Here is an 18,566-nt window from a genome sequence, read left to right as displayed (position 1 = left end):
ACTTTATTTTTCTGGGCTCCAAAATCTCTGCAGATGGTGACTGCAGCCATGAAATTAAAAGATTCTTACTCCTTGGAAAGAAAGTTATGACCACCTAGATAGCATATTCAAAAGCAGAGACATTACTTTGCCAGCCAAGATTCATCTAGTCAAGGCTATGGTTTTTCCTGTGGTCATGTATGGATGTGAGAGTTGGACTGTGAAGAAGGCTGAGCACCGAAGAATTGATGCTTTTGAACTGTGGTGTTGGAGCAGACTTTTGAGAGTCCCTTGGACCTCAAGGAGATCCAACCAGTCCATTCCGAAGGAGATCAGCCCTGGGATTTCTTTGGAAGGAATGATGCTAAAGCTGAAACTCCAGTACTTTGGCCACCTCATGCAAAGAGTTGACTCATTGGAAAAGACTCTGATGCTGGGAGGGATTGGGGGCAAGAGGAGAAGGGGACGACAGAGGATGAGATGGCTGGATGGCATCACTGACTCGATGGACGTGAGTCTGAGTGAACTCCGGGAGTTGGTGATGGACAGGGAGGCCTGGCGTGCTGTGATTCATGGGGTCACAAAGAGTCAGACACGACTGAGCGACTGATCTGATCTGATCTGATCTGATGAGTTTTGAACCAATACTTTTGAGGAATTATCTAGGACCATACACCCTGTGCTTTGGCTTTTTGGATGAAGCACAGGCCTCTGTGCTGTCCTCCAGGCCGTGTAATTGTCAAGAAAAGAGGGTCAATATTGGATCACTCTTTAGACACTAATCAGCCAGGGGAAGAGTTCACTGGCAAAAGGGTCTTCCCAAGAATGGTCAGAGAGGACCTGTCACTCAAGAGAGAAGGGGAACCCTCATAGCTACAGTCACCACAAGCATCCAGTAGGCAGGAAGATGGCTTTAGGCAGTGGCTGATTGAAAGCGGATCTGAGATATCCAGCTTCGGAATGAAGTCATCTTCTACAAATTCTTCCTTCACTGAGACAGTGAATTCAGGGTGATCTTTTTCTGAGGGACTGAAAGGTGCTTCTTCAATCTTCACTACCACATTAACTTGGCTCTCTATCTCAGAGGGTATCTCTAAGACTAAGTCCTTTATACATACGTGGTCAAAGCAAATCAGTTCATTAATGGCTTTCAGCTTGGCTGATGACATCCTCAGAGATGGACAAGGGGAAGTCAGTAAGGAATTGGGTCCTTCTGAGTCCGCATATGGGAGCTACTCCAGTCTGGCAGACTCTGGGGAAGGACATCTGAGGAACATGACTGGGTCCAAGTTGAAGAAAGTGTCAAACAGGATATCAGACTCAGAGTCTGAACAGTCAACACCGTGAGAATCCACCGGGAATGTTCTGGAGGGGTAACGACTGGTTCTGCACCTGCTGTGGACTCAGCAGAGGAGGCCACTGGCCTGGCTCCATTCCCCCTGGTCTCTGCTTCCTCTTCAGTCATCCATCCCCAGGAGCTGTCTTAACTTCTGGTTCTCAACTACAAACGAGGCCAGGAGTTTTATCTTATAAAAGCTAATTTTCTAGCAAAGTTTCTAGTTTTCTTTTCTCTTATCTACCATTTGTTGTTTCAGCTCACTCATCTGAGCTTTCTTTTGGTTTCTGGCTGTCTGAGCTGCTACTCTGTCTTTTAGTTTCCTCTGCAGCACCTTCTCCTCCTGGCTCAGGTGTGTGAGGCGCTGTTGCTTGCACGCCTGGGGCGTCCTCCCAGCTCCCCACCTAGTGTACACGGCGAACACCTCCTCAGGGCTTGCACCTTGCTGGCCCAGCACCATGACCAGCAGAACCTGGCCAGCCAGGGCTGCAGGCTGGCAGGACAGCACAGCACTTTGGATGCCTGGGCGGTCAGGCTCTGCATGGCTACAACCATCACCATGGCCTAAGCGTATGTGCTAAGTTCATCTAACTTAACCTCTTATCTGACCTGTTGTTCTATTTTCTGACTTTTCCCCTGTGACTGCAGTTTTTTTGGAGATGTCACATTAGCCCTTCTTCGGGTGAATATATCCATGAACTAAATTAAAAGGCAAATGTTAAGGCATTCATAATTCAAATTATAAATGACGTAATTAATCTACAGCTTAGTGCATGTTTACACATGAATCAGATGGCAAAGACCTTCTGAATAGGGTGAGTACAGGAAGTTTTACGGGGACAGAGAAAGGTGTGAACAAGTGAATTGTGACTCATAATGGCTTGGAAGAAGCCTTTTTTTTCTGTTCAGAAATTGTTGTGTCTCTAATTTTAGACTTTGAACATGACTTTATGAAAAAAAAACAGTGGTGAGAGAGAAATAGAGAGAGAAACATAGAGGTCCATTTCTACAACTAAAGACAATTCTATTTTGTATGAAAACATAAACAATGAAATTTCTTCTCATTCAACTACAAATATTATACCTTTTCTTCCTTGGATGACTTCACTTTTAAAAAGATACATATAGAATAGCTAGTGATATTAATATATAAATTGGAAAATATAAAATCTAGAAAACCATAGGAAAAAACTCAGATGTCCAGGATTCAGTTCCTCTATGCTATGCTATGCTAAGTCACTTTAGTTGTGTTCGACTCTGTGTGACCCCATAGATGGCAGCCTACCAGGCTCCCCCGTCCCTGGGATTTTCCAGGCAAGATCACTGGAGTGGGTTGCCATTTCCTTCTCCAGTGCGTGAAAGTGAAAAGTGAAAGTGAAGTCGCTCAGTCCTGTCCGACTCCTAGCGACCCCATGGACTGCAGCCTACCAGGCTCCTCCGTCCATGGGATTTTCCAGGCAAGAGTACTGGAGTGGGGTACCAGTTCCTCTAATATAATTCAAAGTCAGGAAGTTAAAAGGAAAAAAAGGCAGCAGCAAGTTGTCTAAATAATGCCACAAAAGTTCATGGTGAATGATATCCATTTATCTAAAAATACTCTTGCTTTTCGTTTGGATATATTTCTGTGAAGTTTGGTTAAGATTTTCCAAAACAGTATCAGTTAGATATAGACTATTGGAGGGAAAAGCTTAATAGGAATTTTGATTTTAAGGATTTTAATGATGATTCTATGTTACCAACAAAGACGTAAACGCTTCCTCCATATTTGTTCCATTATTTTTTCGTTTTCTTCATTTTAATTCTTTGGTACTGTGAATGTTATGTGCACGTAATATAGCAGGTACAATGCTGGACCCTGAGGTTTTACACTGCTATGACACAGGGGTAGGGCAGTTTTCCAGGCTTCCCAGGTGGTGCTAGTCGTAAAGAATCTGGCTACCAATGCCAGATACGTAAAGAGATGTGGGTTTGATTCCTGGGTCAGGAAGATCTCCTGGAAAAGGACATGGCAACCCACCACAGTATTCTTGCCTGGAGAATCCCTTGGACAGAAGAGCCTGGTGGGTTATAGTCCATAGAATTGCAAAGAGTCAGACATGACTGAAGCGACTTCACACACAGAGCAGTTTCCTTATAATTAAGGCAGCTTTCTATTTTAAAATGCTGGAATGAATTTTTTTTTTTTTTTTGTATTTTGCAATTTCATTTATTAATAGCTTTGGATATTTGGACAACTTACTTGACATTTTTGATGCTTAATTCTTTATTCCACAAAATAAGGAAATAAGAGGAAATTCTTAAGCACCTGGTCAGTGCATGGCACATAATAATGTGACATAGCATGTCATTTATAATGTGACACATTAGTGTCATTTAATATTAAAGCCAAAAATTTCAGCCATTCTGAAAATATGCCTACTTAAGCCCAGTTTACCTCCAATGTTTTTGAATACCTATGTTTTACTATTTTTATCTCCAGTTTATGTTTGTTTTCATTCCTCCTTGAGAGACATTTCAAATATAAGGCACTCAGAAACTCGAAGTAGGAAGTTTGGTTTTAAAATTAACAGAAGATCTGAATAGACATTTTTCAAAAAAAAAAAAAAAAAACAAGTAGATAGTCAACAGGCACATGAAAAGATGCTCAGCATCACCAGTTATTAGGGAAATGCAAAACAAAACCACAATGAGATTGTTACTGAACTCAAGTTCTTGTGCCCAAGGCACAGTAAGGCCAAACATCAAAGTCTGGAGCAGAGAAAGGTTTGCAAGGAGATAGGTGGCTCATGGTTTAAAAACCCTGAACTCTCTGAAAACGTTCAGCAAAATCCTTTTATAGGAAAGTTGAGGGAGGAATGTGGTTAGTTGTTGCAAACTTCTTGGGGCCAGATCTTTGTGCTTGAAGTGAGCTCACAGTCAGGTCATGCTATTCCTGTAAACCTCCACCAAAACAAATGTTATTCTCCATCCTGACAAGAAACGGCAAGGTCCCAAGTCTTAACTTTCACCCTTTGAAGTCAGTGCCTGGCTAAGGGAAGGCAGTCCCTACTCCAGCCAGTTAACACTGCCCGGGAGTCTTCATGGAGCACACAGTATGGGTCCTTCCACCAGTGCACAGGCAGGGCAGAATAGGCATATCTCCGCTGGTGATGGCCTCATGGCTGGGTCCCCAGACCCTGCCCAGCTGTCATCACTGAAGGAGCAAAGCATCCAGTTCCCACCAGTCCTCAGGCTCCCGAGGCCCCAGACAGGTCCGATCCTGTGGACCACAGCCCATGGAGACCGCTGTGGCCATCAGGTTGTGGAGGCAGAGATGAGGGAGAGGTTTACTGCTGCTTCAAGGCCTGGACCAGGCCGGTTGGTTGCTATGGAGTGGGTTCTGGAGTCCTGCAGGACACAGCCCTCAGCCTGTTCCTGCCCTTGGCTTCTCCAGCTCACCCATAGGCCCAAGGCTGGAGGGCCTGGAGGGCCCAGGTGAGAAGACTGCAATTCACCTTTTATCTCACTCTGTGCAGCCAGGACCATTGCCTGGCTGACTGCTTGGAGTAAGTTCTATAAACACTATACTTAGGATCTTATGCTAATGGCCTTGTGCAGCCCTTATTACAATACAATCCCTCCCTTTTCCTGTAGGACAAAAATAGAAGTGTAAAGTCCATAGATTTCCTTAAGTTTTTCACAACCATTATAGAAAACAGTATAGAAAATCCTCAAAAAATTAAAGATAAAACTAAGATATGATCCAATTATTTCACCTCTGGATATTTATATGACAAGCATGAAACACTAATTTGAAAGATACGTGAACTGTTATGTTCATTGCAACATTGCGTACGATAGTCAAGATATGCAAACAACCAAAGGGTCCTCTGATGGATGAATGGGTAAGGAAAATGTGGCGCACGCACACACACATACATATATGTGTATCTATCTATCTATCTATAGGAACACTGCTGCTGCTACTGCTAAGTCGCTTCAGGCGTGTCCGACTCTGAGCGACCCCATAGATGGCAGCCCACCAGGCTCCCCCATCCCTGGGATTCTCCAGACAAGAACACTGGAGTGGGTTGCCATTTCCTTCTCCAAATAGGAATACTACTCATCTATAAAAAAATAAAATCTTGTCATTTGTAACAACATGAATGAAAACTGAAGGTATTATGTTAACTGAAATAAGTCATACTGAGAAAAACGTCATATCATTTCACTCGTAATAGAATATAATAAAACAAAGCAAATTCATAGATATCAGAAACGGAGTAGTGTTTACCAAGAGAAAGTGGGTTGGGGGTAGGTAAAAGGCATGAAGGAGATCAACTGTATGGTGATGAATGATAACCAGACTTATAGCAGTGATCATTTTGTAGCATACACAGTTGTCAAATTATAATGCTGTACACCTAAAATTTACATAATTAAAAGAAAAAAGGAAAGTAGGGAGTTAAGTTATAGATTGCAGTTGTGTTTTAGATGCTTGAGTATCTGGACAATGGAAATTGTTTTCCATAAGTGAAGAATTCATTGTATTGTTTTTCATATTCTATATTTTTATTACCTTTGGAAATAACCCATGTATTTAAAATTTCCAGCTTTTTGTGAAAATGTTAGCTGTTTACTCCAACTCTGTTTTTTTTAACTTAGAAAAGAAAGTAGCAGCAAACACATCAACTTCCACCATAAAAATATTGATTTGTGTTCATTATGATACATAGTGTTGCTTCTAGAATCATTACATTCACTCACTAATTCCCAGAAGCAGACTTTCCTACCTTTTTAGAAACACAATAAGCCATCCACAATGTCACCCAGGGCATAATTGTAATTATAGCTAAAAAAATTTATGGCTTCAAACCAGTTAGATATATTTGAAGATAAACACAAGCATAAACGTGGCTCAGTATTAGCACAATGCCATCTCATGAGTGCTGCCAAACATCTGTGTTGGAAAGAAAGAAGCAAAGGCAGAAGCAGGCTCTGTTTTCTCCATCTCTGCACGTGTGTTCCGAGATGACACACAAGGGTGTATGTGAACAAATAATGAGAGAGCGTTGTGATCAGCACGATCTCATTACTCGTCTCATGTGAATTTATGTTGGTAATTTTGTTGTCAATTTTTTTCTCACTAATTCTGTGCATGAACAGAAAACAAAGTCAAATCAGAGTTAAAGGTAATAATATTAGTTCATTTCTAGGTCTTTGAATGAACTTCTCGGGCTGCTTATAGTTATAGTTCTTTGAATTAGGGAAAGGTTGATATCAATCAGATTGGTAATGGAGCCCACTTCTTTGTTACCTCCAGTTACATAACATATCTTCTTCTGTTGGCACTGTTTTGTATACCATGGATTCCAGTTATACATAGTTCTGCACTTAGATCAGATCAGATCAGTCGCTCAGTCATGTCCAACTCTTTGCAACCCCATGAATAGCAGCACGCCAGGCCTCCCTGTCCATCACCAACTCCCGGAGTTCACTCAGACTCACGTCCATCGAATCAGTGATGCCATCCAGCCATCTCATCCTCTGTCATCCCCTTCTCCTCCTGCCCCCAATCCCTCCCAGCATCAGAGTCTTTTCCAGTGAGTCAACTCTTCGCATGAGGTGGTCAAAGTACTGGAGTTTCAGCTTTAGCATCATTCCTTCCAAAGAAATCCCAGGGCTGGTCTCCTTCAGAATGGACTGGTTGGATCTCTTTGCAGTCCAAGGGACTCTCAAGAGTCTTCTCCAACACCACAGTTCAAAAGCATCAATTCTTCGGTGCTCAGCCTTCTTCACAGTCCAACTCTCACATCCATACATGACCACTGGAAAAACCATAGCCTTGACTAGCCGGACCTTTGTTGGCAAAGTAATGTCTCTGCTTTTGAATATGCTATCTAGGTTGGTCATAACTTTCCTTCCAAGTAGTAAGCGTCTTTTAATTTCATGGCTGCAGTCACCATCTGTAGTGATTTTGGAGCCCAGAAAAATAAAGTCTGACACTGTTTCCACTGTTTCCCCATCTATTTCCCATGAAGTGATGGGACCAGATGCCATGATCTTCGTTTTCTGAATGTTGAGCTTTAAGCCAGCTTTTTCACTCTCCACTTTGACTTTCATCAAGAGGCTTTTGAGTTCCTCTTCACTTTCTGCCATAAGGGTGGTGTCATCTGCATATCTGAGGTTATTGGTATTTCTCCCGGCAATCTTGATTCCAGCTTGTGTTTCTTCCAGTCCAGCGTTTCTCATAATGTACTCTGCATATAAGTTAAATAAACAGGGTGACAATATACAGCCTTGAAGAACTCCTTTTCCTATTTGGAACCAGTATGTTGTTCCATGTCTGTTGCTTCCTGACCTGCATACAAATTTCTCAAGAGGCAGATCAGGTGGTCTGGTTTTCCCATCTCTCAGAATTTTCCACAGTTAATTGTGATCCACAGAGTCAAAGGCTTTGGCATAGTCAATAAAGCAGAAATAGATGTTTTTCTGAAACTCTCTTGCTTTTTCTATGATCCAGCGGATGTTGGCAATTTGATCTCTGGTTCCTCTGCCTTTTCTAAAACCAGCTTGAACATCAGGAAGTTCACGGTTCACATATTGCTGAAGCCTGGCTTGGAGAATTTTGAGCATTACTTTACTCGCGTGTGAGATGAGTGCAATTGTTCGGTAGTTTGAGCATTCTTTGGCATTGCCTTTCTTTGGGATTGGAATGAAAACTGACCTTTTCCAGTCCTGTGGCCACTGCTGAGTTTTCCAAATTTGCTGGCATATTGAGTGCAGCACTTTCACGCATCATCTTTCAGGATTTGGAATAACTCAACTGGAATTCCATTACCTCCACTAGCTTTGTTCGTAGTGATGCTTCCTAAGGCCCACTTAACTTCACATTCCAGGATGTCTGGCTCGTGCTCCACAAATATGTGCTGATCATGTGAAGAGGAGAATGAGTTTATTCACTATGTCACACTCTTAAGATTGGGGTGAATCAATTTGAATATAATGATCTTGGTTAAAGTAAACATTAACTTATGTTTATTATATAATAAACTGTACTAAATGCTAGGGTATACTGAGGAGAAAAAATCAACGTAATTCTTACTGGATGCACAGCAAAATCTTGTGGAAAGAAAATATTAATTATATAATGAGTGATGGCTAAGAAATAAGAGATGTCAGTGCTGCTGCTAAGTTTTCAGTCGTGTCCGACTCTGTGGTACTCCATACACGGCAGCCCACCAGGCTCCCCCATCCCTGGGATTCTCCAGGCAAGAACACTGGAGTGGGTTGCCATTTCCTTCTCCAATGCATGAAAGTGAAAAGTGAAAGTGAAGTAGCTCAGTGGAGTCCAACTCTCAGTGACCCCATGAACTGCAGCCTTCCAGGCTCCTCCATCCAGGGGATTTTCCAGGCAAGAGTACTGGAGTGGGGTGCCATTGCCGTCTCCGGTGTCAGTGCTAGTTACTGGCAAATAGGAGAGGGAAGAAAAGCAGTTTATGCCGAAGTTTCAGCCCTTGAGATGGTCTTGTGATGAAAGGATTATAGAAGGATTGCATGACTTCAGAAGGGAAAGTGGAGTGATCTATGACTTAAAATGAGACTGGGGAAATGGGAACACAACTTTTTTCCTAGTTTGTTGTGAGAGCAACAGGAAATTATGAGGGGCATATCACTGTGGCTGTGGGGTATAATGAACTGATTAGAAGGAGTCAACTCCAAACATAAATGAAAAATGTAGTGGGGAATTTAGCCCCACCCAAAGAAAAGTCTAACTTTTGATCCTGGCTCCTGTCAGGTAACCTTTAAACTCTTAGAATTTGTTGAGTGTTAGGAGAAGGCAATGGCATCCCACTCCAGTACTCTTGCCTAGAAAATCCCATGGACGGAGGAGCCCGGTGGGCCGCAGTCCATGGGGTCACTAAGAATCGGACAGGACTGAACGACTTCACTTTCACTTTTCACTTTCATGCATTGGAGAAGGAAATGACAACCCACTCCAGTGTTCTTGCCTGGAGAATCCCAGGGATGGGGGGGCCTTTTGGGCTGCCGTCTATGGGGTCACACAGAGTCGGACACGACTGAAGCAACTTAGCAGCAGCAGCAGGAGTCTTTGTCTGGTAGCAGGTCCCAGGTATGAGTAAGATGAATCCAAATTATGGTGAAAGTATAGTGCTTTTTCTAATAAAATATTGTACAGATTTTAGTATTTTAAATTGTTTATCAGTTGAAGATTACATAGGCTATATTTTTCATACTGTTTAATGCATGCTTCCAGAGTCTCACAGACGCATGATTCTCATAACACTCTCTTTATTGCATACTCCATTAATACATATCTTTCTGAGCTTATTGGGAAAAATTATGAGGCCTCAGGTGTCTAATGTAAATACCAAATGATGTTTAAAACTGTCTTTATCCTTATTTCCGAAGTAGATTTGGTGAGAAAACACTGCAGTGACATACCTTGCTTCTTTAAATTAGTGTGTTTTGTGTCAAAATAAGGGATCAATTGTCATTTTACCAGAGATGTTAAGTATCGTTTGATCATCTAAAGGACTGTTCTAAGAAGGAAATACCTATCTTACATTATTTTGGGAGTCTGGTAACTTAACAGCTTAAAAGTATTATACGCTCTGCAGAAATGGAGGTGTATATACTCAGAAAATCTTAGGAACATGGAAATGAGAATATTTTGAACTTGCTTAGGTTATTTAGACTGTTCTAAGGCTAACCTTCCTATAATATGAAAATAGTGTGACATTGTCATTAAGTCAAAGACTTATATTTGACCCCTGTGAATTTGCCAGGAAAAGTGAGAGAATGATAGTCACTGTATAAGACCTTCTGAAGACAGGAATCTCTCTTGCTTTTTGAGTACACACCATGATCTCCACCTGCACAAGCTGGCAAACAACTGGTGTCAGGGGATTGACTCATTATATGAAAATAAACCTAATCCATTTTAGGCTAGCTTGTACTTTATGGGACACAATATTAGTATATTAATGTTCATCAGTAGAAGAGGGGGAAATCTCAAAGCAGATATGTTACCTTCAAACTTTGAAGGTATTGGCAAACACAGTCGACAACTCTGCCTCTCCGTTTGTAAAAGCATTTAGTAAGCTGAAAAACTTAAACCAATGTTAGTTTATGTTACTTATAGATCTTAAAGTCTAGAATGTCACCAGCATCACAAACTGCTCATAGATATTTTATGATATATTTTTAAAGTCAGCATTCTAACATAATACTTTCATCTAGTAGATGAGAAAGCAGGCTCAAAGACCTTATGGGACTTCTTGAAAGAAGTTCACACTGGAAGTCAATAGGAAGTGTGATTAGAATCTTATATTGGCACTACTTTCACATTATCACTAACACTGACTTTTTAAAAATATTAGTTTTTGATTTGCATTTCTCTGATAATGAGTGATGTTGAGCATCTTTTCATGTGTTTGTTAGCCATCTGGATGTCTTCCTTGGAGAAATGTCTATTTAGTTCTTTGGCCCATTTTTTGATTGGGTCATTTATTTTTCTGGAGTTGAGCTGTAGGAGTTGCTTGTATATTTTTGAGATTAGTTGTCGGTTGCTTCATTTGCTATTATTTTCTCCCATTCTGAAGGCTGTCTTTTCACCTTGCTAATAGTTTCCTTTGATGTGCAGAAGCTTTTAAGTTTAATTAGGTCCCATTTGTTTATTTTTGCTTTTATTTCCAATATTCTGGGAGGTGGGTCATAGAGGATCCTGCTGTGATGTATGTCAGAGAGTGTTTTGCCTATGTTCTCCTCTAGGAGTTTTATAGTTTCTGATCTTACGTTGAGATCTTTAATCCATTTTGAGTTTATTTTTGTATATGGTGTTAGAAAGTGTTCTAGTTTCATTCTTTTACAAGTGGTTGACCAGATTTCCCAGCACCACTTGTTAAAGAGATTGTCTTTAATCCATTGTATATTCTTGCCTCCTTTGTCAAAGATAAGGTGTCCATATGTGCGTGGATTTATCTCTGGGCTTTCTATTTTGTTCCATTGGTCTATATTTCTGTCTTTGTGCCAGTACCATACTGTCTTGATAACTGTGGCTTTGTAGTAGAGCCTGAAGTCAGGTAGGTTGATTCCTCCAGTTCTATTTTTCTTTCTCAAGATCGCTTTGGCTATTCGAGGTTTTTTGTATTTCCATACAAATTGTGAAATTATTTGTTCTAGCTCTGTGAAGAATACTGTTGGTAGCTTGATAGGGATTGCATTGAATCTATAAATTGGTTTAGGTAGTATACATTTCACACCAGTCAGAATGGCTGTGATCCAAAAGTCTACAAATAATAAATGCTGGAGAGGGTGTGGAGAAAAGGGAACCCTCTTACACTGTTGGTGGGAATGCAAACTAGTACAGCCACTATGGAGAACAGTGTGGAGATTCCTTAAAAAACTGGAAATAGAACTGCCTTATGATCCAGCAATCCCACTGCTGGGCATACACACTGAGGAAACCAGAAGGGAAAGAGACACGTGTACCCCAATGTTCATCGCAGCACTATTTATAATAGCCAGGACATGGAAGCAACCTAGATGTCCATCAGTAGATGAATGGATAAGAAAGCTATGGTACATATACACAATGGAGTATTACTCAGCCATTAAAAAGAATACATTTGAATCAGTTCTAATGAGGTGGATGAAACTGGAGCCTATTATACAGAGTGAAGTAAGCCAGAAGGAAAAACACCAATACAGTATACTAACGCATATATATGGAATTTAGAAAGATGGTAACGATAACCCTATATACGAGACAGTAAAAGAGACACTGATGTATAGAACAGGCTTATGGACTCTGTGGGAGAGGGAGAGGGTGGGAAGATTTGGGAGAATGGCATTGAAACATGTGAAATGTCATGTATGAAACGAGATGCCAGTCCAGGTTCAATGCACGATGCTGGATGCTTGGGGCTGGTGCACTGGGACGACCCAGAGGGATGGTATGGGGAGGGAGGAGGGAGGAGGGTTCAGGATGGGGAACACATGAGAAATAAAGGAATAAAAAATTAAAAAAAAAAAAAAAGAAAAAAAAATATTAGTTTTTGAACTAAATCTCTGTTCTTACTAGAAAAATTTGCCTGAACTTGAGATTTCCCAGCTTGTTTGTATATCCACAATGACAATGACGAAAGTGCCAATGATATTTTTAAGTCAAACCATTGTAATAGGGGTGGGGCAGGTTCGTGACTGTTAGCTTGAGACCCTGAGAGCAGGGGTTAGAGGTCTGGTGGGCCAGCAGTCAGCAGGCCAGTGATCCTCGTGGCAGAGGGTGCAGTAAGAGGCAGATCACAGCCTCCTCCTTGGGGCCCTCCAGACTCTGTGGCCTCTAGGATGTCAGTGAGCTGGGAGGCCAGCTGACAGGCTGAGGGTTGTGTCCCACAGAGCTCCAGACCCCTCGCTGTGGCTGCCCACTGGCCAGGCCTTAAAGCAGCAGTAAATCTCTCCCCCATTACCACCTCCACATGGGCCGCAGTCCATGGAGGCCTTAGCAACTGGAGTATACGGATGCTGCCTTTAAGGTAATATCTTCAGCCAGCTCTAGTCTCTCTGTTCTAATTTCAAAAGTTGGTACAGCTTAAATCAGTTGTCTCCTCCTAGAAGGTGGCCTGAGGTCAGGGTTAAGTTGTAAGGATGTTGAACATCAGTGCTTCAGGTCCAACCAGAAGAAGTGCAATTGCTGTAAACTGGGAATTAATCTGATTGGTATTTGCTACGACACATATTTCCAGTGATCTTATACAAATGAATTGCTCCAGTTTAAACGAAAGCTTGAGGGCTGGCTGGGTCCTAGGTGTGCTGCTCCCTTAGTGATGATGGCTGGGCAGGGTCTGGGGACCTAGCCTTGAGGCCGCTACCAGCTGAGATTTGCCTCCTCAGCCAGGCCTGGGCACTGGTGGGAGAAACTAGACTGGGTGCTGGACCAACATTCCCTGGTTGGATAACTAGCTTTCATAGGGCCTCTCTTCTCTTAACTAGGACCTGAAACTCAGAGAGCAAATGTTGAGATTTGGGACTTGACTTTGCTCTTTCTTGTAAGAACAGAAAATAAAATTTGTTTTGGTGGAGGTTTATGGGAATATTGTGACTTCACTGACCTCAGGGACAAAGGATCTGACACCAAGAAGTTTGCAGCAACTATACCTCTCCCCTGGAGAAGGCGATGGCATCCCACTCCAGTACTCTTGCCTGGAAAATCCCATGGACGGAGGAGCCTGCTAGGCTGCGGTCCATCGGGTCACAAAGAGTCGGACACGACACTGAGCGACTTCACTTTCACTTTTCACTTTCATGTACTGGAGAAGGAAATGGCAACCCACTCCAGTGTTCTTGCCTGGAGAACCCCAGGGATGGGGGAGACTGTTGGGTTGCCACTTATGGGGTCGCACAGAGTCGGACACGACTGAAGCAACTTAGCAGCAGCAGCAGCAGCATACCTCTCCCCCACCTTTTCTATAAAAGGGTCTTGCTGAAAGCTTTCGGGGAGTTTGGTGTATTTAAGGCATGAGCCACGAGTCTCCCTGTGTGGCCCTGCAATAAACCTTTCTCTGTTCCAGATTCAGAAGTTTTGGTATTTGGTCTCACTGTACGTCGGGCACATGGACTTGCATTTGTAGCAGCATGTCTCAATTAGCAATGAGCAAAACCAGGCAGAGAGAGGCAATGAGAAGCTATGTGATTCCTAAGGTCAGTGGTGACAAAGACTAGAATGGATTTTTCTGACTTTTCAATCATGATGAAAATTAGAGTTCAGCCTAAACAGTATCAGAACTGTAGGAAGAGAAGGAGAATTGGGAGGTGTTGTCAAGTCCTGAGAGGGCACAATGAGACTTTGATCCTGAGGATTTACTTGGAAAAAGGGAACACAGTGGTTGCCTTTTCTTGTTTAGCCTTCTTCAGTTTTTTTTTGCCTCACTTTTGATGTTATCTTCTAGACAGCCTCTTCATAAAGGAAGGAGGCACCTGACCTATGAAATAAATAATTAAAGCAGTCATAATGATTCCAGTTCTTTTCACCACTTAGTGGTTTAGTGGTGACCATGTGACCTATATCTAGCCAATAATATATAAGGGAATGTCTTCCAGGAAAAATAACCAAAAAGAGAGAGAAGAAAAAGAGAGCTCCCTGACCTCTTCTTCTTGGCTTTGAACTTACTTGTATAATTATGTGATGCTTGGAAATGCAGAAATCTATTTTCACCTTGTAAGAAAATTGAGATGCTCTTTAAGTTTAGTGATCTGATGTTATTGAAAGCTGAACCAACTCTAAAATTTCTGTCACTGGGCTTAAAAAAAAAATTACATTTTGCTTAAGCCACTTTTAGCCAGGTAATTTATTATTCATAGTCAAAAGAACCGTAATAGATTCTGGTTCCCATTAGTCTCCCTTTGCCCTTAGGTCCAATCTCTGCTCTTCTTTGTCTTGCTCTGTGCCTGGAAGACTGACCTCTATGGACTATATCACCTGGACCTATTTGCCTTCTGGTTTCTGGTTGGCATCACCTAATGAGAGGCTCCTACAGATCAGAGTATTTTTTTTTTTTTCCCTACAATTTTTTCTGTTTCAATGTGGTTCACATTGTGTTGTGCTCCCTAAGGTGGTGGTTTCTGCCTGGTAGCCTTTATTTCATGGTTGCAGCTCTCAATGAAGCTTAATGAATTGCATACTTCCCCCGTTTTCCTTCAGGTCATGGGGGACAACATTAACTTCTCACTGTTGATTCTCCTTGAGTGTCTCAACACTTTGTGAATTCCTTTAGTGTACACATATGTAACTCCAAAGATAGTTTCTTCATTAAAAATTCTTGCCTGAGGCTGTTGACTGTTTTTTTTGTTTTTTGTTTTTTTTTATTGAAACCCTAACTGATACCTACAATGTCTAAAAGCTTTTAAAAATGTCTAAAAGCTTTTAAAAATGAATCAGAACAGATATATGCCATTTATTTTAAAGAGTAGAATAATTCTGGGTCAACACAAGTTGCTTGTAATTAAGATGGAAGTCTTACCCTGTACATTAATTTGCTAGAACTGCTTTAACACAGTAACACAAACCAGGTGGTTTAAAATTGTGAGACAACTGTCTCACAGTTATGGAAGCTAAACTCCAGGATCAGGATGTTGGCAGGGTTTGTTTTTTCTTATGGCTTTGGAGGAGAATCTTTTCCATGCCTTTCTCCTAGTTTCTGGTGAATTTCTGAATATCAAAAGTCTTTGAAACTCCTTCGTTCCTGAGGCATCACCACAGTTTCTTTCATCTTCACATGGTCTTCTCCCATGTGCTTGTCCGTGTCCAAATTCCCTCCTTTATAAGAAATAGGTCCTACTGAATTGGGGTCCCACTCTCTCTCAGTATTACCTCAACTTCACTAATTATGTGTGCAATGACCTTATTTCTAAATAAGGTCACATCCTGAGGTGCTGAGGGTTAGGACTTCAATATAAATTTTGGGAAGACATAATTTTACACATAGCATTTTGTCTGAAAAAATCAGTATGGGTTAGTTCTTCTGCCATGGAACAGAAAAAGGACTTAGAAAAGCCTGTCAAACACTAGCTATGGTGATAATATACTGGACCAAGAATAACAACTCTCAACATAAATTCTCTAGTCTGAATAGTAGTTATACCATCATCTTGGAAATGGTTGTCCTACACGGTTTTTTTTTTTAAATTTTATTTAATTTTAAAACTTTACAATATTGTATTAGTTTTGCCAAATATTGAAATGAATCTGCCACAGGTAATCATATTTAACAAGTAACCTTCTGACTATAATTTACCTGTCCACTTTAAGATTTCTTTATTTAAATACTTTACATGTTTTATTTAATTTAATCTTTACAACAATCTTATAAGTAAATACTAGCATCAACATTTTTCAGATAAGCTTGAGGTCACTTGACTAAAGTCTCCCAGCTTGAACAAGCCAGAATGGTGAAGCCAGAATTAAAATCTAAGATTTGACACATTGAGAAAAGGTCATACCTAAGGATCCCAGAGTTGTGCCATCTTGGCTTTTTAACTTTTTGTTGATTTGTTTAATTTACGAAACTGATAATCTCAAGTGCACATCAATATGACTAATTGATTAAATATTAAATTGTCCTGGGCTGATCAATGCATTATGCTATCAACTTCGGTTTCCAGCTCTAAAGTCTGACATTCACTTATAACCTCATCTTCTGCTCATTTTCTTTAAATTTCACAAGAACTAACAGACTGTAGAGTTATTCCCAGTGAGATTTAGCTAAAGAATCCTCCTCCTTTCTAAATATAAATTTTGTGCTTTTATTTATTTGCTTATTTAAGGATTGTGGAATTTTAGTTCCCCAACCAGAGATTGAACCCAGGTTCTAGCAGTGAGATTGCCAAGTCCTCCCATTGGACCATCAGGGAATTTCCTTGCACTTTTATTTTTTAAAAAAGCATTCCTATGTGGTGAATATAGAGAGAATATTCCTTAATACCACTCACCACTAGGTAAGAAATGATGACTACCCCGAATTGGCAGGGAACTCTAACAAGAAGCTATGGAAGTCTGCAGTAGGAATTAGTATGTTTGATCTTAGCACTACCTGAGAAATCATATATTGGAAAGAACGTCCTTCTCCTTCAGTCAGTCAGTTCAGTCACTCAGTCATGTCCGACTCTGTGACCCCACGGACTGCAGCATACCAGGCTTCCCTGTCCATCGCCAACTCACGGAGCTTGCTCAAACTCATGTCCATCGAGTCGGTGATGCCACCAACCATCTCATCCCCTGTCATCCCCTTCCCCTTCATTCACTGGGAAATAAACAGGCAGCAAACAGAACTACATTCTAAAGCAGATGGAGTTGGAGGCCTGAAAGATTAGCATAGTTGCAGCAATCAGAAATGGAAACTTAAATTGTTTTTCTTTTCACAGGTTACTTACTAATGAATGTAATTTCTTACATTTAGTCAGAGCAAAATTGCCTTTATTGAACCAGATAAACTTCCCAGGTAAACCTTGTTAACTTTAAGGATGATTAGATATCTGTGGTCAGAGTGGGTGTATTTTTGCTGCTGTTTTACCATTTATAATGTAGTTTAAAAGCTTAAATTACATTTCAAGCAAAAACTTAAATTACATTTCAAGCCAATATACTCTCCTCTCATCCTCCTATAATTGGGCTTCAGAGACTTGAGATTCAAATTGTCTTGCATATAAACTTATAAGTGGACAATTTATGTATGTTAAATAGGAAGTTCTTGATGCTCAGTATGATGGAGAAATGGAAAGAAAAGTGTCTATGATGTGCACTTGATCTTATATAGATGAGTTCCTTTGATCCCTTCAACAATGTTTGAAATGAATATGCTTAACATTTATCATATTCATGAGAATACTGGTGTTAGGAGACATTGAGTTGTTCAAGGTCTCATAGGTAGGAACAGGAGATATCATAATATTAATCTTAAACTCTTTATAGGATAGCTCCTACTGCTGCTGCTGCTGCTAAGTCATTTCAGTCGTGTCCGACTCTATGCGACCCCAGAGATGGCAGCCCACCAGGCTCTGCCATCCCCGGGATTCTCTTGAGTGTTCTCAAGAACACTGGAGTGGGTTGCCATTTCCTTCTCCAACTTATAGGATAGCACACCCCCTTAAAGAGCAAATTAAATTCTTTGTCAGATATATTATAGCACAATATTTACAAAAAGTCTGTTTTACAATAATTGATTCTACCAATTCATATAAGTATATTCCCCTCCTTCTCTCCCATTCTACTACTTTTTTGTTTTCTTCTTCCTTCTCTCTTTCCCTCCAACATTTTTACCAGACACCACAATGAACAAAATCATGTTTGATTTGAAAGGTGACACTGGTTCATTGATCTATAATTCTCAGTTAATGACAGTTGACTCTAGGAGTCTCAGACTTCAGAGATGAGAGACCTGGGCCTATGTTGGGTAAGCTAGGAAATCACACCCTCATGAGACTGGCAAGCCTGTATAAGACTGGTGGAGAAAAGGAAAGTGTAGTATAGCATAGAGTCCAGTTCAGTTCAGTTCAGTTCAGTCACTCAGTCATGTCAGACTCTTTGTGACCCCATGAATCGCAGCACGCCGGGCCTCCCTGTCCATCACCAACTCCTGGAGTTCACTCAGACTCATGTCCATTGAGTCAGTGATGCCATCCAGCCATCTTATCTTCTGTCGGCCCCCTTCTCCTCCAGCCACCTCTAAATGGACCAACATGGCCAGTCCTTCTT

The 18,566-nt window shown here is 41.0% G+C and overlaps 1 pseudogene; it reads right to left on the bottom strand.

Moving 5' to 3' along the window:
* Positions 1 to 750: 750 nt before the first annotated feature.
* LOC109560139 (uncharacterized) lies at positions 751 to 1,876 on the bottom strand (annotated as a pseudogene).
* Between the last annotated feature and the right edge of the window lie 16,690 nt (positions 1,877 to 18,566).

This window comes from Bos indicus, chromosome 6 (genome assembly GCF_029378745.1).
Source record: "Bos indicus isolate NIAB-ARS_2022 breed Sahiwal x Tharparkar chromosome 6, NIAB-ARS_B.indTharparkar_mat_pri_1.0, whole genome shotgun sequence".
Taxonomy (NCBI): domain Eukaryota; kingdom Metazoa; phylum Chordata; class Mammalia; order Artiodactyla; family Bovidae; genus Bos; species Bos indicus.
Note: the sequence above shows the minus strand (reverse complement) of the source record. Positions and strands in the feature narration are given on the sequence as shown.